Here is a 21,898-nt window from a genome sequence, read left to right on the forward strand (position 1 = left end):
AGGATCTTGAATAAACAAACACTGCATCTCAGAGAACAGAAAAAACAAGAACAAACTATACCTCAAATTAATAGAAGAAAGGAAATGGTAAAAATCAGAAAAAAAGAAATAAAATGGGCTAGAAATATGATACAAAATATTGACAAAATGAAGAGTTAGTATTTAAAAAGATAAACAAAATTAGTAAACTTTTAGCTAGAGTAAGAAAAACAGAGAAAACTCTAATAAATAAAATAACAGATGAAAATAATACATTACAATTGATACCAAAGGAATAGAAAGGATTATGAGACTATCATGAACAAATTATATACCAACAAATGAATTACCTAAAAAAATGGATAAATTCCTTGAGACATGTAACCTACCAAAATTTAATTAGGAAGAAACAGAAAATCTGAGCAGACCAGTAACAAGTAGAGAAACTGAATAGTTAAAAAAACTCCCATACAAAACACACACACACACTCAAAACTAATAGTGTTATCTTCACTGCTGAATTATACCAAATATTTTTTAAAACAATTAATACTATTTTTTTCCTCAAACTATTCCAAAAAATTTAAGAGGGTTAAATACTTTCAAACTCATTCTATGATTCCAGAGTTACCTTAATACCAAAACCGAACAAGGGACAGAGGCACAACAGTAAAGACTGCAGGCTAATATTCTTGTTGAACAGAATAATACAAGCATGTTCAACCAAATACTAGCAAACCTAATTCAACGCAAATTAAAACATTCATTCACCATGATCAAGTAAGATTTATCCCAGGGATACAAGGGTAGTTCAACATATGCAAATCAATAGGCATAATACATCACATTAATAGAATTAAGGGCAAAATTCACATCTCAGAGAACTGAAAAAACAAGAACAAATTATATCCCAAATTAATAGAAGAAAGGAAATAATAAAGATCAGAATGAAATAAATAAAATAGGCTAGAAATATAATTTATACATAGAGAAAAACATTTTATACATACAGAAAAACATTTTACAAAATTTAACATCCCTTCATGAAAGTAAAAGAAACCCTCAACAATTAGGTATAGAAGAAAGGTACCTCAACACAATAAAACCCATACATTACAAACTTAGAGATAACACCATACTGAACAGAGAAAAGTTGAAAGCTTTTCCTCTAAAATCTGAAACATGACAAGGATGCCCACTTTCACCACTTCTATTCAACACAGTATTAGAAGTCCTAGCCAGAGCAATTAGACAGAAGAAAGAAATAAAAGGGATTGAAAGAGAAATTAAAAAGGTAAATTATCCATGTTTGCAGATGACATGATCTTACATGTAAAGAACTCTATGGATTATACCAGAAAACAGTTAGAATTAATAAATAAATCCAGTAACATTGCAAGATATAAAATCAACATACAAAAATTCAGTTACATTTCTATATACTAACAGTAAAGTATCTGAAAAAAAGAATTGAAGAAGACAATTTCATTTACAATAGCTATTTTAGAAAAACCCGAGAAAAAAATTTAGCCAAGGAGATGAAAGGTCTTTACACTGAAAACTATAAATCATTGATTAAATAAATTGAAGAAAACACAAATATATGTATTTTCCATTTTCATTAAATAGAAGAATGAATATTGTTAAATTGAACCCGAAGTAATCTACAGATTTAATGCAATGCTTATCAAAACACTAATGGCATTTTTCACATAAATAGGAAAAAAAAACCCTAAAATTCATATCAAATAACAAAATAACCCCAAATAACCAAAGTTGAAATCATAACAGTACCTGACTTTAAAATTATCTGTAAAGATATAGTAACCAAAACATTATAGTAGTAGCAGAAAAGCAGACGCATAGACCGATGGAACAGAACAGAAAGCCCAGAAATAAATATGTGCATTTATAGCCAACTGATTTTCAATAAATGTGCCAAGAACACTCAATGAGAAAAAGATAGCCTCCTCAAAAAATGGTGCTGTGAAAACTGGATATTCACATGCAGAAGAATAAACAAGACTGTCTATGTCTCACCATATTCAAAAATAACCTGAAAATTGATTAAATATTTAAATGTAAGATCCCAAACTATGAAAGCTACTAGGGAAAAGCTCCATGACATTCGTGTGGGCTGGCCAAGAATTTTCTGGTTAAAACCTCAAAAGTAAAATTTAGACAAATTATGTTATTTAAAGTGAAAAAGCGTCTGTATAGCAGTGAAGAGGCAACCTACAAAATGGAAAAAAAATTTGCAAAATATGCATCTGATAAGGAGTTAATATTCAAAATATATAAGGAACTTAATAGCAAGAAAACAAATAACCCTTTTAAAAATGGCTAAAAGACTTGAATAGACATGCTTCAAATGAAAACATACAAATGGTCAACCTGCATATTAAAATATGCCAACATCACTTATCATTAGAATACTGCAAATCAAAAGCAAAATGAAATATTACCTAATTTCCATTAAGATTACTGTTATCAAAAAGGCAGAAGATAAATATTGTAAATAATGTGCCAAAATTTTCACTGTTAGTGGGAATATAAATTAGTGCTATTATGAAAAACCACATGGAGTTTCCTCAGAAAATTTAAAAATAGAACTACCATACAATCCACTCCCTCAGTACTGGATACAAATCCAAGGAAAATTAAATCACTATGTAGAAGGGATGCCTGCATTTCCACATTCATTGCAGCATTATTCACAGTAACCAAGACATTAAATCAACTGAAGTGTCCATTAGCGGATGAATCACTAAAGAAAATGGGGTATATTTACATAATGGAAGAGTATTCAGTCACAAACAGGAACAAAATCCAATCATTTGTGACAATATCAATGAACCTGGATGATTTCATGTGAAGAGAAATAAGCCAGCACAGAAATACCACATGATCTCATGTATGTGGAATCTAAAAAATGGATCTCGTAGAAGTACAGAGTTGAGTAGTGGTTACCAGAGGCTGAGCTAAGTAGGAGAGGGGTTGGGGTATCTTGGTCAAAGGATATACAATCAAAGTTAGATACAATAATTGTTTAAATGTTTGGATATGTGAACATATAGAGACAAAATGTAGACAAGTGATTGTATAAGGCCAGGAAATTTGGGGAGAGGAGAACTGGTGGTAGAGGAGTTAGAGAAATAAGGAATAACAATTATTGGTTATGGAATTTCTTTGGGGGCTAATGAAAATGTTCTAAACTTGATTGTGGTGATGGATACGCAACTCTGGGAACCTTCATTGTATTGCACACTCTAAGTGGGTTAAGAGTATATGCATTATATCTCAATAAAGCTCTAAAACAAAAGTTATGGGTTTATTCTGATACTTCTAATATCCATTTAAACTTATGCCATTACATACATGTATTCTCCATTACCCACAGTGAGAATTCTCAAATATATTGATATATTTATCCTTTGTTTAATATATTTTCAAAAGTGTTATACCAACTGCACTATGAGCAACAAACCTATTAAGTTTGGTTCAAAGTATCTTTCTTTTTCAGAGGCAGGCCTCAATTTGCTTTGATAATTATGACTCAATATTGCATATATTAAATTATCACACTGAGTAATCTGAATATATACAATCTTTATTGGTTAATTAAATATATTTACATAAAATATCAAAATTTATTTCTTTGTTAATTTTTTGTGGATACATATTAGGTATATATATTTGTGGGGTATATGGAAGGTTTTGATACAGGCATGCTATGTGAAATAAACACATTATAGAGAATGAGAGAATGGAGTATCCATTCCCTCAAGCATTTACACTTTGAATTACAAATAATACAATTACATTCTTTAAGTTACTTAAAAATATACAATTAAGTTATTATTGATGATAGTCCTCAATCCTCTCTCTGTGTCCATTAGTTCAATTGGTCTGATTTTTGGATCCCACAAATAAATGAGAACATGCATTGTTTGTCTTTCTGTGCCTGACTTATTTCATTTACATTATGATCTCCAGTTCCATCCATGTTGTTGCAAATGACTGAATTTCATTTGTTTTTTATGGCTGACCGGTACTCCATTGTGGATATTTACATTTTCTTTATCCATTCATCTGTTTATGGACACCCAGAGTGCATCCAAATCTTACCTATTGTACACAGTGGTGCAATAAACATATGAAAGCAAACAAATTTCCTTTTCAAAATATCTAAGTTTTTTTTGTCTTTGGATTCAGATACATGTCAAGGTTACTTGTATTATTTTTTTCTTCAAGGTATTTATGTTATCAATTTAATATATATATATTTTTGTTTCTTTTTGCATTGTTGAAAATTTTCTTTTTCATTTCGTATTAACATTTATATACTGAAATATATAAATTAATTACATAATTTCAAAATTAGAAACCTTTTCCCTCCCATTATTTCTTACATTTATCAAACATTCTTTTTAGATAACCAAATTTATAACATTTGCTTTATCATTTCTTTGCTTATTTTTGCCAAAGTAGTTATTTACTATAAATGGCAATATACTATTCATACTACTTTACACTTTCTGCTTTGTTACTTAACAATATGTATCCTTGCCGTCGTTCCTTAGCAGTTGATAGAGACATTTTTCATTTTTTTAAATCTCCACATTATACAAAATGGTGTGGATATACCTTAGTTTATTTAGCTATTTTTATGTGTGAGCATTAAGATTACTTTCAATAGTGTGACCTTATAGTTGATGCTACAATTAATAACTGTGATTATTTTCATATTGTTTTAGGTGTGTAATTTCAACGAATTTCTTAGTAGTGGGCTTACTGTGTCAGTTTCTCTGCTTACTGCTGTATTTCCAGCCATAGAAATTGTACCCTTCCTCCTTCCCTTTGGCCATATATGAGTGGTTATTTGCCATGGTTTTACCGGTACAGTATTCTATCAAAATTTTGAATTTTTGTAAATGTAATAGGTGAGAAAATGCTTCAGTCTAGGTTTAACTTGTAAATATCTTATTGCATGAAATTGAACATCTTGCACATGTCTAAGGCAAAGTTTACATTACTTTAATATTATCTGTTCATACCTTTTGCATATTTTTTCTTGTGGATTTTCATTCCTTTTTTCCAGTAGCTTTTAAAAGCTACCTAGAAATGTATAACTCCTCAAAAAAATTAAAAATAAAGCTATCATAAAATCTACTAATTCTGCTACTGGGTGGGAGGTGATTAAAAATGTTATTTAGTGGCATAAATCCTTTATGATACACTTTTTTTTCAGTTTCTTATTTTACTCTTGAAGTTACTTAGGATTTTGTTATTTTGCATGTAAAAGTTTTTGGTACCATAACTGAATCAATCAAATTTATATTTTCTTCACCCAGTTTTTGAAGCATAGTTTAAAAGTTTTATTTTTATATCCAGAGTATGAAGGAATTTCCTTATGTATTTTCCAGTATTTTATTATTTCATTTTTTAATGTTTATATGGCTGATCATTTTAACATTCACTCTTGTGTTTGGAATGTGTTATGGATCTAATTTTATTGTGTTGCTAATGGTTATCCTTTTGTGTCAATGCCATTTATTAAAAAGAATATCAATAAATAGCACTACCTTTTCATGCATTAAAGTTTCATATTTTATTGGGCCTACTTTAACTCTTTTCACTTTTTCCCACTAAACTTCCTGTCAATTCAAGAAAGAAATTATTTTACTTAGAGAATTTCTATAATAGCACTAGTCCTCCTTCCCAGTTACACAATTTCATGAGGATCTTAGCATTCCCTCCTGTTATTAATCCATAAAATGTTCATAAAACATAGAAACATTTATTAGTTCCAGAAATTTAAGCTTGATAGTACTTTTGCTAGGATCACATTAAATGTGTAAATTAACTGAATGAGAGCTGGCATGATTATAATAAAACATTATTTATCACTGCTTATACATCTGTTCAAATCTATTTGGTGTTTTTCAGGATAGTTTTAAACTTTTGCAGATACGGGGTTTTTCAAATTTCTTGTTAAATATAGTTTCAAGTGTTGGATCTTTTACTTCAGTTTTATAAATAAGGCTTTTCTCCTCTGTTTAATTCAATTTTTGTAAGATTAGAAGACTGAGTGGAATTCACTTTCTCTTTGAAATCTTCTCTAACACCATCCTGTAAAGAGGAAAGTTCCATTCAGGCTAGCATCCTTTTCATTATTTGACGTATTGTGTAACTTCAACTGTTACATAATTGAAAATACAGAGTTTTGAGAGTCAGACTCAAGTGCCACATTCAAAGCTCCATGACCATTGTGTCCATGTACCAACTGTTACTGAATCAGGCATCTCTTTTCTGTATATCTCCGTGGTTTCATTTTCTAGTCAATAAAAGTAATGACACCTCCCTTAAAATAGTTGTGAGAAATAAATTATTAAAGAATGTAATGGACATTCCAACATCCACGGACATTTTAGCTCAAATATATTTCTTGTATTCACTATTCTATCAAGCAAATAAAGTGATGTGTTATTGATTATCCAAGTAGCCCATTTCTTGTGAGACGTCAGTATGCAAGAGAACTGATATCATTAGAAAAGAAGGTAAGTGTTTCTTTACCAACTCGTCCACCTCTAAAGAGAAACCCAGTGTGAGAAGGCCAGAGTATGGTATTTTAAAGTTTTAATAATCAGGCCATCTCCATTCAAGAAATGTTTGTGGAGAGCCAAGATAATCCTCTGTGTAGAAACAACCTTCAACTCCCACATAAGAGATGGAGGCAAGAAGTTAAATACATTTTTTTATTTACTTCAAACTTCACGTCACCAAGGAAACTAGTCCCTTTGATGGATGTCCCGGATTTTTTTGTCTCCAATGTAAGGGGTATTTTTCCTTGCTAATCAGATGAGAGACAGAAGTAATGTTCACATAACTGCAAGGTGATTTTCTTCAATGGAGACCTGTACTATGAAATTGAACGAAAGTAATTTTAAACATTGACACTTTAATTTTCATGTTTTATGATCTTGAATTTATAGAACAGAAAATATTAAAAATCTTACAAAGTTCTGACAATTATATGTATAGTAGAATGCATACAACTATTAACTCAATACTTTGTTTCTTTGGTTCCATTTCTCACCTGACATATGAAATTTTTCATTTCTCATTGGAAATGTCTTATCTGATCTATGACAACTAAGTATGATCTATGACAGGTTTCCCTCTCAGCCCTAAGTAAAAAAGTAACAGGAATAATAGCAAGATTCATTTTTTGCCTTATTTTTTCCATATGCCTTAAGAAATTAAATACTCCAATATTAGCCAGGCGCGGTGACTCACGCCTGTAATCCCAGCCTTTTGGGAGGCCAAGGTGGGTTTATCACGAGGTCAGGAGATCGAGACCATCCTGGCTAACACGGTGAAAACCCGTCTCTACTAAAAACACAAAAAATGAGCCGGTGTGGTGGCAGTGCCTGTAATCCCAGCTACTCAGGAGGCTGAGGCAGGAGAATGGTGGGAACCCAGGAGGCAGCGGAGCTTGCAGTGAACCGAGATCGCGCCACTGCACTACAGCCTGGACGACAGAGCGATACTGTCGGGTGTGGGGGAGAACCAAAAAAAAAAAAAAAAGCTCCAATATTTACCATTTCCCTGTTCAGAAAAAAAATATGGAGGTTGAAACGAAGTACTTTTGGAGAACCCTGTCACTCTCTCTTCATCCTCCTTTTCATTTTTCTTATTAAGAAAATGTAGACCTTGGATAGAACCATTAGTGTATGCCCTTCACATATGAGAAAATCAATATGCCTTCTTCAAATAAGAGCACATCTAAACTATTTTCTATTAATATTTTTTTACATTTTCATTAGAAAGTTCCTGTAAAAACCCGAGTTTATAATTATCGTTTTACTTGTCATCATCTGTCTTTGAATAATATTATTTAGTTTGAAAGGTTAATTGGCTATGAGCCATCTGTGACAAAGTGAATAATTTCAATCACCTGACTTGTATGCTACACTTAGTTTTCTTAAATATATTATCTTTCATTTCTCTCCGTTTGGATAGTTCTAATTCTTTAATAATCCACTGACCATAAATAGGTATGTGAACTTTAAAACACATGGCCCTAACACTGTTTTAAAAATATGTTTATACATTGATAAGTCAAGCTTTCTATAATATATTGAAATATTTAAATACATATATTAGTCAAACACTTTTGTGTCTCTGAGAATGAGTTTTTATGAATAATTGAATGTCTCAGATACTTAGCATTTACCTCCTCAGTAAAGTATAAAAACATTTTATTCTTTTAAGAATTATTTAAAAACTCAAAAATATACTAAACATATTAAGATTTTTCAAAAACAACACAAGCCGTAGAATTTTTCATTAAGTAAGGTCTACCTTTTTATCATGTAGTGTACTGGATTCTACTTAGGGTTTCTTTTATTTTGCTACTATTAAAGAAAAATTAAAATTTTATTTCTAATTTTTTATTTTTTTTAATCTTTGTTGTTTTCTCCTGGAATAACTAATGTTCATATTTGCTACTTAAGACCTTACAGTAAACCCTGACTGAGAAAAACACAGCTCTAATTTTAAAGGAATTAAAATATGTCTAACAGTACAAAGCTCCTTCCCTGATAGAGGATAAACACAGAGCACTCTACGTTGATGATTGACTGAGCAATGTGTGAAGAAAGGGCATTTTGAGAAGTAAAGGAATCTTCATCACAAGACAGATGAAGTGCTTTTCGTTGTTGTTGTTGTTAATAATCTTTATAGCTACACATCATTTAAGTGTATGATTCAATATTAGCACCCAAGTGACTCTTATCTTGAAAGGTTTCCACCTGCCAAACGAGGTCAGCGGCTCCATCCTAGGCCCAAGAAATAGCTCATTTGCTTTTTGTTCTTTTGTCTAGTTTTGTTCTTTTCAAATTGCATATAAATAATGTTTGGCTTATTTCATTCAACATATGTTTCGAAAATTAATCCATCTTGTGTCCAACAGTTATTTCTTCTTTTTATCGTAGAATAGGATTTAATTGTATTAGTATATTACAACTTTATTTTATTTTATGTAATTCTTTATTGTTGAGACAGAGTCTTGCTTTGTTGTCAGGCTGGAGTACAGTGGTGCAATCATTGCTCACTGCAGTCTGAACCCTCTAAACTCAAGCAATCCTCCCACCTCAGCCTTCAAGCTAGTTGGGAAAAAAGGCATGCATCTCCACACATAGCTACTATTTTGTGTTTTGTAGAAACAAGGTCTTGCCACATTGCCCAGGCTGGTCTCAAACTCCTGAAAGCAATCCTCCCGCCTTTGCCTCCAAGTCCCAATTGATTTTATTAATTTAATTTTAATTTTATTTTACTTTAAGTTCCAGGATATATGTGTATGATGTGTAGGTTTGTTACATAGGTGAACATGAGCCATGGTGATTGGCTGCACCCATCAACTGATCATCTAGGTACTAAGCCCAGCATGTATTAACTATTTTCTGATGCTCTCTCTTCCCCCAACCCAAGTGACAGGTCCCAATGTATGTTGTTCCATTCTCTGTGTCTATACGTTCTTATTGTTCAGCTCCCACTTATAAGTGAGAACATGTGATATCTGGTTTTCTGTTCCTGTGTTAGTTTGCTGAGGATAATGAACTTCATCCACATCTCTGGATGAGACCTCCAGCTTCATCCATGTCTCTGCAAAGAACATGATCTTGTTCCTTTTTATGGCTGCATAGTATTACACGGTATATAACGTACCATATTTTCTTTATCCAGTCAATCATTAATGAGCTTTTGGGTTGATTCCATGTCTTTCCTATTGTGAATAGTGCTGCAATGAACATGCATGTGCGTGTATCTTTATAACTGTATGACTTACAGTCTTTTGGGTATATACTAAGTAATGGGATTGCTGGATCAAATGGTATTTCTGGTTGTAGGAATCACACACTGTCTTCCACAATCGTTGAACTACTTTACCTTCCCACCAACAGTATAAAAGTGTTCCTATTTCTCCACAACCTCACTAGCATCTGTTGTTTCCTGACTTTTTGATAATAACCATTCTGACTGGCATGAGATGATATCTCAGTGTGGTTTTGATTTGCATTTCCCTAATGATCAGTAATGTTGAGTTTTTTATCATATGTTTGTTGGCCACATAAATGTCTTCTTAGGAAAAATGTCTGTTCATGTCCTTTGCCCACTTTTAATGGGGTTGTTTTATTCTTGTAAATTTGTTTAAGTTCCTTATAGACTCTAGATATTAAACTTTCATCAGATAGATAGATTGCCAAAATTTTCTCTCATTCTGTAGGTTGTCTGTTTGCTCTGATGATAGTTTATTTTGCTGTACAGAAGCTTTAGTTTAATTAGACCCCATTTGTCAATTTTTGCTTTTGTTGCAATTGCTTTTGATTTTTTTTTTTTTAATGAAGTCTTAGCCCATGCTTATGTCTTGAATGGTATTTCCTACATTTTCTTCTAGGGTTTTTATAGTTTTGAGTTTTACATTTAAGGCTTTAATCTATCTTGGGTTAATTTCTGTAGAAGATGTAAGGAAGGGATCCAGTTTTAATATTCTACATATGGCTAGCCAGTTCTCCCAGCACCATTTATTAAACAGGGAACACTTTCCCCATTGCTTGTTTTTATCAGGTTTGTTGAAGATCGGATGGTTGTAGATGTGTGGTCTTATTTATGAGTTCTCTATTCTGCTCCCTTCGTCTATGTGTTTTTGTACCAATACAATACTGTTTTGGTTCCCGTAGCCTTGTGGTATAGTTTGAAGTTGGGTAGCCTAATGCCTCCAGCTTTGTTCTTTTTGCTTATGACTGTCTTGGTTTCACAGGCTCTTTTTTGTTCTATATCTTCCTGACACCAAAACCTGGCAGAGATACCAAAAAAAAAAAAAAAAAAAAAAAAGAAAGAAAAGAAAACTTCAGGTCAATATACCTGATGAACATAAATGTAAAAATCCTCAATAAAATACTGGTAAATTGAATCCAGCAGCACATCAAAAAGCCTATCCACCATGACCAAGTCAGCTTCATTCTCAAGATGCAAGGCTGATTCAACATACACAAATCAATAAACATAATTCATCACATAAACAGAACTAGACAAAAACCAAATGATCATCTCAATAGATGCAGAAAAGACCTTTAATAAAATTCAACATTGTTTCATGTTAAAAACTCTCAATACACTAGGTATTCAGAAGGAACATACCTTAAAATAATAAAAGCCTTTTATGACAAACCCACAGCCAATATCATACTGCATGGGCAAAAACTGGACACAGTCTGCTTGAAAACTGGCACAAGAAAAGGATGCCCACTCTCATCAATCCTATTCAACATAGTATTGGAAGTTCTGGCCAGGGCAATCAGACAAGAGAAAGAAATAGAGGATATTTAAATAAAAAGAGAGGAAGTCAAATTGTCTTTGTGTGCAGATGACATGATCCTATATCTAGGAAGCCCCATCATCTCAGCTCAAAAGCTTCTTAAGCTGACAAGCATCTTTAGCAAAATCTGAGGATACAAAATCAGTGTGCGAAAATCACAAGCATTCCTACACACCAACAACAGAAAGAGAGCCAAATCATTAATGAACTTCCATTCACAATTGCTACAAAGAGAATAAAATACCTAGGAATACCGTTAACAAGGGAAGTAAAGGACCTCTTCAAGAACTAAAAACCACTGCTCAAGGAAATCAGAGAGGACACAAACTAAATGGAAAAACTTTCCATGCTCATGAATAGGAAGAATCAATATTGTGAAATTGGCCACACTGCCCAAAGTAATTTATAGATTCAATGTTCCCATTAAACTACCAATTGATTTTTAAAGATCCATCCTTTTCTTTTTGCCATTTACTAGTGTCTTGTACCTTCTTATTATTGAGTTTTGAGAGCTCTTTTTATATTCTAAATAAAAGTTCTCCATAAGATATATGTATTACAATTATTTTTTTCCAGTCTGTGGCTTGTCATTACTTTTCTTAACAATATTTAAAATAATAATTTCAGTGAAATCTAATATCAGAATTTTATTTATTTATCTGTATGTTTGTTTATTATTAACTCTGCACTCTCTTTTTGCTCCAATGACCTATTTGTCTATTCCTCACCAGCATTACCCTACCTTAATTGTTATAACTTTATAAGACATTATAAATTCAGATGATGTAAATCCTGCAATTTTGTTCTGTTTGCTTCAAAATTGTTTTGCTATGCTGAGCCACTTTCCTTTTTTTGTATATAATCAGCTTGACAACTTCCACAAAATCATGTGATTATTTTGGGTGATTGTGTTGTGTTCATAGGTAAATTTGGAAAGAATTACAGCTTAAACATATTTCTACACCAATCCACGAAAACGCTGTATTTTTAATTTATTTAAGCCTTTTGCAGTTGATCTAAAAATACTTTAAATTTACAGTTAAAAGACTTGCTTAGACTGTAAGCAAATTTTTTCCCAAATTTCTTACTTTTTATAAATGCAATTTGAATCTTGTTCTCTTGCAGTTATTCTCTTCTAGTATTCCAGTTTTCAATATTTTGCCTTCCATCTCATGTTCATCTTTCATTTCTTCTCTGTGAGAATGGATCATAGCAATTTAAATATTTTCTATTTGCTAGCTGTTAAGACGTTAATCTTTGTCAGTAAAAGGCACTGGTGGACATTGAATGAGGACATGATGGTTCCAGTGTGTGCCAACACCCATCTCCTATTGTATGGTTAATTTCTTCCATTGAGCACTTGCGGTATATAATGGAGCTTCAGATCCCAGCAACTGCCCATAGGCAATTTCTCCAGCACCAGGTTTCTGCAGCATACACAGTAACTCTTGCACCAAGATCCTGAATTACATCTTTTATTTTGGAAAAGTTTCTACAGCATATGCAGTTTCTACTGCACTAAGTTTCACTAGTAGCAAGGTTTGCATTTCCAAAACCAACATTCTACAGCATGTAAACCTCTGCTTGTGCCAGGGTACCTGAGTATGGATGAGATTTCTGGTACCAAGCTACATGGAATGTACAGATTCTCTCATACTAGAGTCCTGTGGGAAAAAGGGTGAATTTCTAGCACCAAGCACCTAGCATGTGCAGCTTCTCTAGTGCCCAGGTTTTATAACACAGATAGTATTTCCAGAGTCATGCTTTTGCAGCATATGCAGCTCACCTTTCATTAGAGTTTTGCAGTGCTTGGTGACCAGAAGGACCCATCTCCTATCACCTGGTGATAGGTGATATCTCTGTTGTGTTTTGCAGTTGAGAACTTTTGGGGAGACCTGATCCCATGATCAAATTTCACTAGCATCAGAGAGGGTGGATTTCTAGCAAGTTCCTGAAGTGCATTGCCAAAGAGATTTCCATGCCATACAGTGATCCATGGCAGTGCACTGTCCAAAAAAGTCCAGATTTCACCTCTAGGAGTAAAGAGATGGTCTTTTACGGTGTTTTATCTCAGCCTTATCTGTAGTAGCTACTTCTTATATATGTAACTTGGTGAAAATGCATTGCCATATTTACATATTGCTGGATTTAGTTTTTTTAATTAAAAAAAATGCATTTATGGCCAGGCACGGTGGCTCACACCTGTAATCCCAGCACATTGGGAGTCTGAGGCAGGTGGATCAAGAGGTCAGGAGTTTGAGACCAGCCTGGCCAAGATAGTGAAATCCTGTCTCTACTAAAAATACAAAAATTAGCTGGGCGCAGTGGCGGGTGCCTGTAATCCCAGCTACTCGAGAGGCTGAGGCAAGAGAATTGCTTGAACCTGGGAGGCAGAGGTTGCAGAGAGCCAAGATCGTGCCACTGCACTCTAGACTGAGCGACAGACCAAGACTCTGTCTCAAAAAACAAAACAAACAAACAAAAAAACCGGATTTATGTCCTTGTAGTATGTTGCTCTTGCGTTTACCCTCTTGAAATTTCTGTTTCAGCTGTCATAGTAATCCTGATTTTATAACAGATTATAATTTATTCCCTCCTTTTCTGTTTTCTGGGAATGTCCATATAGAATTGGTACTGTTTATTTCCTTAAGTATTTGGTACATTTTGTCATTAATGCTTTTTGGGTTTCAGGTTTCACTTTTGTGGTAAGATATTTAACTAAAAAATCCAATTTTTCCCACATACATAGAACTTTACAGATTATCTTTTCTTCTTGACTGAACTTTGACAGTTTTTTATTTTTTATTTTTTATTTATTTATTTTTTGAGGTGGCGTCTTGCCCCGTTGCCCAGCTGGAGTCCAGTGGCGTGATCTCGGCTCATTGCAACCTCCGCCTCCCAGGTTCAAGCAATTCTCTTGCCTCAGCCTCCCGAGTAGCTGGGACTACAGGCACATGCCACCGCGTCCAGCTGATTTTCGTATTTGTAGTAGAGATGGGGTTTCACCATGTTGGCCAGTATGGTCTCGATCTCTTGACTCTGTGACCCACCTGCTTCAGCCTCCCAAAGTGCTGGGATTACAGGCATGAGCCACCACCATACCTGGCCTGACAGTTTTTATTGTTCAAAGTATGTACCCATTTTATCAAAGCTGTCAAAGTTATTAGCATTAACTTTGTATGGTATGTATTATCATCTCTTTAATGTCACGAGGATCTGTAGCAATACTCCCTTTTCATTACTGACCGTTACAGTTTGTTCAGTCTCTCTCTGCTCCTAATCAGTCTGGCTAGAGATTTGTCCATTTTGTTAATCTTTAAACAACCATGATTATCTTTCTGTTTTTACTGTCATTGATTGCAGTCTTTTTCTGTGTTTTATCCTTTTGCTTCTTGTCAGAAATGAAAATATACCTATTTAATTCGTAACTGTAATTGCTTTGGTTTCTTTGTTATAATTTATAACTCTTGCTTTTAAATAAAACTCATGATTGTCTTTAAAGTATCAATCAGGTAAGCATTATGCATTAATTATAATGCTTTAAGCAGTAGAAGTAGCTTATAAAATTTAGGAATACGAGTGACTCCAAAAAAGTACTAGGTTGACAGATACTACGTTGAATTGGCTTCCCAGTGATATTTCAGGTCCGGGTTGACATCTCTATGTTTCTTTAACTTTTTCCTCATTGCTTCAAGATACCTGAATCAACTCTGAGCATCATTTCAGCCTAGTCCATTATCCAAAGAGGGAAAGAAGAGGGTGGAAAATAAATTGAATTAGACAACTATTGCTCTCACTTTTTTTTTAAATCAAACATTTTACACTTTCTATAAAGTCTCAATGGTTAGAACTGGTCATGCATCTAATGGCAAAACCCTGTCCCTACAAAACAATTTTGAAAAAACTTATCGGGCTTGGTGGCATATACCTGTAATCCCAGCTACCAGGGAGGTTGAGGTGGTTGGATGGCATGAGCCTGGCAGGTTGAGGCTGCAGTGAACCATGATCATGCATTCTAGCATATGCAATGGACTGAGACTCTGTCTCAACAATAAATAAATAAATAAATAAATAAATAAATAACAAGAAAAAGAAAGAAAAAGAAATATGAGTTAATTGGATAGTCAAGTAATAGTGTTTGCTTCACCCCAGAAGTGGAAATCAAACTATTAACTATTAAAGAACTTTGCTTTAAATGTCTTTAAAGATAAAAATCTTATATGTTGCATTGTTCTAATATTTTCAAATCATTAGCTCTTACTTTGAATTTGAATTAACATACAATTCCTTTTAATTTACATTATTCTATTCCTCAATATATTCCTCAATATATAAGTTTTTAAAACTATAGAAGTTGTTTCATTTTTAAGATTAAATGTGGGCTATCACTTCCATTCCAATGCAAGTGAGCCTTTTTGGAAGGGTGCTGAGGAAAGGGAGTTTTTTTTTTTTTTTTTTTTTTTTTTTAAAAAAAAGACACTAGGAACACATTGATTTATACAGCTAAATGCTAAACTTGGGGTAAAATCACTGTATGTAGGATGGATAGCATAGATGGAATGCCTTTAAGAAACAAAATATTGCAAGAACCTAAATAAATGTGGAACTACTGAGCTAAAACTAATAATGATGACAATAATTAGTATGACAGGCCTAGTGATAATCATGTTGTCTTTTCCCAACAATCTCAACAATCTTAAAGCACAGATAGCATTAAAGCTGCATAAATATAAGTAGTTGGTGTAGTTTAGACACTTTAATCTCAACTTACACAGTGTGATGTGACTGCAAAATGATGAACTGATGAAGTGTACATGAAAGTTGTTTTGGATAGAAAGTTGGAACCAAGAGTCAGTCACTATTTAATTTGCAGATATTAAGGTAATATATTTCTTAAATTTACTATAATTGATAATATAGACACACTAAAAATTACAATGTTTTATAGATTTGGAGGAAGACGTGTTCTAGATGAACTCTTCAAGTTACCCAAGAGAAAATTTTCAAACCAGATAATTGTGATCTACTTGGTTCTCAGAGACCACTCAGGAAAGGAGCTGTTTTGAACTCTCAGTTCTAGTCAACGAAAACATCCCCTTCACTTTCAAACAAATCCTGAAATTCTGGTGAATTCCCTTCTACGCCCTCATATAAATAGAAAACATTTTATTCTCTCCATTTGAGTAAATACTCCAAAATTAGTTGATGGTTCAAAATACATGTTCTCAGGCTAAAAAAATGAAAGGTTTCCGATATATGGCATTGCCACACAGACATCATGATTCTGTCTCCTTGATCGTTTACTTTCCTCTCAAATCCTGTTTAGCCAGGGGCTCTAAAGTTTTATTTCCTCCAGAGTGAGTGTCAGCAGAATAGGCGATGTTATTAAGAAAGTTGGCACTAAAAGCACAACTTAGAGGACAGAGCTGTCTTCTTGTCTATACATTATCATTGGGAGTTTGAAGCATATTCGTTGTCCTCGTCTGAGATCTTCCAAACGTAGAACCTGACACAACAATTCACATTTCAGACTTTTATTTGAGAAGTTATTTCAAGAAGTATGCAGGGAGTCTGAAAATGATACAGGAAGGGAGGAAAACCAATAGGGTTTCATAACTGGCAAGTTGTCTGCATGAAAAACTGGAACTCGATACCACTATTATACTCCTTACAGAAGAGAAGCTGAGCTATTAATCTACCAGCTCAAAACCCACATCCCTTTAAAGGACACTCCTAGGCATTAAAAACTCTGCACATGTGGCAGGCAGGAACAACATCTGACTACATTCTAGTGGCTAAAACACACCCTCAAGCATAGAGATGCAGGGAGGCACACACCTATCTTATAGTCTCTATCTCTACCACACCCGCAAACTAGGTGGCTGGAAGGAGTGCCTATTCCGATCCACAGGAGCCTCACATTAAGTTCTCATGGCCTGTGATAAAGTTATACAAATTGTTTCATTTTAATCCTGAAGGTAATGCAAAAATAAAATGGAAAAAGTAAACAGAAAAACTTACACACACACACACACAAGAAACCAAGCAAAGACAACAGCAAAGACTTGGAGTAGATCCTAGTATTGCCAAAATAAAAGTATTTTTAAGACATCACATTTATTTTTAAAACTTATATTTGGAGCAGGCATTGGCAATAAAGTAAGAGACTAAGGAAAATAAGAACCTAATTGTACCTAAGGATCTACAAAAAGATACAGCAGTTATTTCAGGCTGTTAAATTACATGTAATTAAAATTATACAGGTGGAGGATATTTAGTAAGAATTTGGTGAAAACATCAGAATTATAACATATTCCTCATTATTTAATTATTAAATATAGAAACTATTGCACGTGTAAAATCAGAGTACGCATCAATATTTTACTTTGCAAAAAAATCTTTTGAAATGTAAAGAAAGGAAGAAATCACAGTTTTTCGACATTAATAAAGAAACTTAAAAATGAAAAACACAGAAAACATAATTTTAAGGGATGCAGATTTAATGATTTCATTCTTTTTAATTGCTTTCTGATTTGTATTTTTTAGTCTCAATTATAAAATGTATTAGTATTATTAAGACACAAAAAACTGCAAAGCAATGACAATATTTAGAGCAAACAAGAATTATTGAAAGAGGATGTCTAAAAAAGTGTAGATATGTGTAAAGAAGTGACTAAGTTACTGAATAACTTTTAAAAGCAAAAGTTTTAAACTTAAGTAATGACAATTCAAAGTTTTCTTCTGACCGTAAATAGCATTTGTGCTCCAGTAAGTCACTTAAGAATTTCCAGATCATACTTTTTCCATCTTAAATGAGACAACTGAATTGCATTGTAGTGAATTTAAGACGCAGTAAAAACAACTTTAACAAAACTGTGGCATCAAATAGGCAAAGAAACTGATATCTGGTAACGAAAATAGAAGAATCTTACTTAACAATTATCCAGAGCTTCGCATGAGCCTGTATAAATGGGGCATTTTGCAGAGCTTTGTAAATTGCACATTTAAAAAGTTACACTCAAGAATAAAAATACTCAAGTAAATTGTTATCACAGAGAAAAAGTGCCTCTTCAAAATTAATACTCTTGCTTTACTTTCTTGGTATTATAACTGTATGATAAATTATAATAAAATAGTCATTCTATTTTTATGTTCCAGACTGCATTTTCCAATTAATTAAAACTATTAATTTTTATTATGATTTGTTAGTTCATGTAAATTTATCTTTTTCTTTAAAATTCAAACTAGGAATAAAAAATATGTCCAGAAAACTGTAGGTATATTTTACCGCTTTTTGAGGCAAGGGTAGCAAGATGTCACATTTGTGATGTTTCATGTAGTCAGCAGTTTACTGTTTATTTACTTTTTAATTCACAGTTGAAGAAAGAACAAAATCAGCAGTACAAAATAAATGATCGCAAATAAAAAGTATAAGCAGAAGGCATTCACAGCTATTTAGAGTGAATTTTACACATTATCTTTTTAAAAATACGCTTCACATTGGATTGAGTTTTGCCCTAAATTTTATTCATCTAACATATATATTGTATTTTCTATTATCATTTTAAAAGACATTTTGAATTTTACCTTTTCTGTAAGACTGAGATTTCCTGTGTCTTAAAGTGATAGTTGTTGTTTCAAAGTAAGGTAATTTGAAAACAACAAAAACAAAGCTGGATAATTATTATATTACTGCTTCGGAAATTGCGGTGAAACTTTATTATCTCACCCAGTTTCTGAAGGAATCTAGCGGCAACTGAACTGTGTGGTTTTAGCTCAGCGCTTGTAGCAAGATCTCAGCTCTCCTCTGGAGCAGCAAGGATCTCAAGATCTAACTGCAGCTTCTGAATCTGCTTCCATGATCACCCACCTGAGTGTTGGCAGGCCACAGTTTCACAAGCTTTGCCTGAAAATGTTAGTTACTCGCCACCATATGATCCTCTTCATATAGCTGCTCCAAAAATGACAGCTCATTTCTACTAGAAAGAGTAAGGAGAGACAGAGAACGACAGAGAGAGAAAGAGAGAGAGAGAAGACGAGCAATATTCTGCCGCATGCTATTCAGCACATTGTAAAACCCCGGTAAAATATGACAGGGGACGACTTAAAGGTGTGAATGCCTTGAAAGGAATCTTTGGAGGATACATTGAAGGCTTGTTATTCCAGTCCTTCCTGGCTCCAATTATTTATGTTTTTCCTGTAAGTGAAATACATTTATCTCCTCATAAAGGGCCTCCTAATGTCTTATCCCATTACAGCATCAGCTCAAGTCCGGATCTATATCTACCCCCAGTACAGTAGTGAATGAGGTTCCTTGGATATGGTTTCTTAAGTACAACCCCATGAATACAGGTTTTCTTCATCTCTGAAACTAACATGGCAAGTAATCTGCTCTTAATGCACCAATGTTTAATGATGTGATTGGCACAGATAGCATGTTTTAAAAAGGAAGGAAAAAGTAGTCATGTGTGCAAAGCTATATATAAAATTCAGCAAGTGAAATGCTGTAAATTCTGTAATTATATCTCAAGGCCAACAAATAACTTAATTTTCTGGGCTCTTGGTTCCACCCTGTGAGTCCTCCTTCCTTTTTTTTTTTTTTTTTTTTTTTTTTGAGACGGAGTCTCACCCTGTCGCCCAGGCTGGAGTGCAGTGGCCCAATCTCGGCTCACTGCAAGCTCCGCCTCCCGGGTTCCCGCCATTCTCCTGCCTCAGCCTCCCGAGTAGCTGGGACTACAAGCGCCGCCACCACGCCTGGTTAATTTTTTGTATTTTTAGTAGAGACAGGGTTTCACCGTGTTAGCCAGGATGGTCTCGATCTCCTGACCTCGTGATCCGCCCGCCTTGGCCTCCCAAGGATCACAGGCGTGAGCCACCGTGCCCGACCAGAGTCCTCCTTCCTTTTTAATGAAAGGTACCATGGGTTGCTTTTCACTCACTTGCTGCTGATAGAATTTTGTGGGACAAAAGCCCTCTTTTCATGTTGTGTTATTTTTGTCCTTTTCAGTTCAATATGGTACTATATCTGAATCTGAAATTCCTTTAAAAGTGTGTAAATCTTATTAAGATCTGTACCATTAGATAAAATCCACGTTCATGATCTCTTGGGGATGAGACCTTCTGTACTTTGCATTTCATCTGGGAAGGCTGAAGGACAGTGACCTTACGCTTCTTAAAAACTCTACTGTTTGATTGTAAGGAAATATGAGGCACACATTCTATCTCTTTAGAGGGCCTTTTGTCTGACATACAACCTTTGATTTTTCCGAGGTCTCCACCAAAGATATTTTAGTCACATCTTCAGCTTTATCTTTGGTCTGTATTTTCCTAGGAGTGCCTCTAACTTTATCTTTCCTTAGAAAGTTATCATCCTTTATGAAAGGAAAACACTAAAAATGTTCAAAACCATCAAGTGTTAATATTTTGTTTACTAGTCCTTCCTTTGTTTTATCTCCCTCCTGTAGCATTACAATAAGCAACAAGAGGAAACAAGGAAGCACATTCAACACTGATTGGAAATCTCATTGTAAGATGATTCTCCATAAGTCTCTGGTATAGCTGCATCTCTTACATCATTATCTCACATTTCTGAAGGTCAAAAGTCAGAAATGTATCTCAATGGGCTACGATCAAAATGTCAGTCAAAATGTCAGAACAGCTGAATTTCTTTCTAGATCCTCTAAGAATCAATTGTCTTGACATGTACAGCTTTTAAAAGCTGCTTGTATTCCTTGGCTCATGGCACCATTAAATCTTCAAAGCCATAAATGGCTGATCCAATCTTTCTCATACTAACTCACCCTAACATTGAATGGTCTGCCTTCCTATCTCACCTATAAGGACCCTTGTAATTACAGGATAATCCAGAATAATTTAGGATAAGCCCTATCTCAAAATCTTTAATTTAGCCACTTCTGAAAAGTTACTTTTGCCATGCAAGACAGACAACATATTCACAGGTTCCAGAGTGTAGAACATGAGTATCGATGAGAGGCCATTTTTCTGCTTGTTATAGTCTACTCTTTGGACTCCAAAGAGTCAGTTCCATCCCACATGAAAATGCAATCACTCTATAGCAACATCTCCAAATTTTCAACCAATGAATGCATAAATTTAAATCCAAAATCTCATCTGTGTCTGTTCAGCTCAAAGTCTCAAATCTTACTCTCTAAATCATCTAAATCAGTTATGAATAAAGCTCTGGATGTAATTAATCCTGGGAGAGAATCCCATCAGTGGGCTTGTGATACTAGAAAACAAGTTATCTGTTCCCAACATACAACAGTAGTTGAGGATAAAATAGCAGTTATATATATATATTTCCTTTTAAAATGTGAGAAAATGAAAGGAAAACAAGTATTCAACAGTCCAAAATTTTGAAATCCAGTTGAACAAATGACACAAGGTCTCAAGACCTAGTAATAATATTCTTTGACTCCTGGCTCTACTTGCTCAGAGGATGGTAGCTCTGCCATTGGAGCCATCTTTTCTTTTTAAGAAATGCAGAACATGTTCTCAGCTAAGTAAAGTTATCTG

The sequence above is a fragment of the Chlorocebus sabaeus genome, chromosome 2, assembly GCF_047675955.1.
Source record: "Chlorocebus sabaeus isolate Y175 chromosome 2, mChlSab1.0.hap1, whole genome shotgun sequence".
In the NCBI taxonomy this organism is placed as follows: Eukaryota; Metazoa; Chordata; class Mammalia; order Primates; family Cercopithecidae; genus Chlorocebus; species Chlorocebus sabaeus.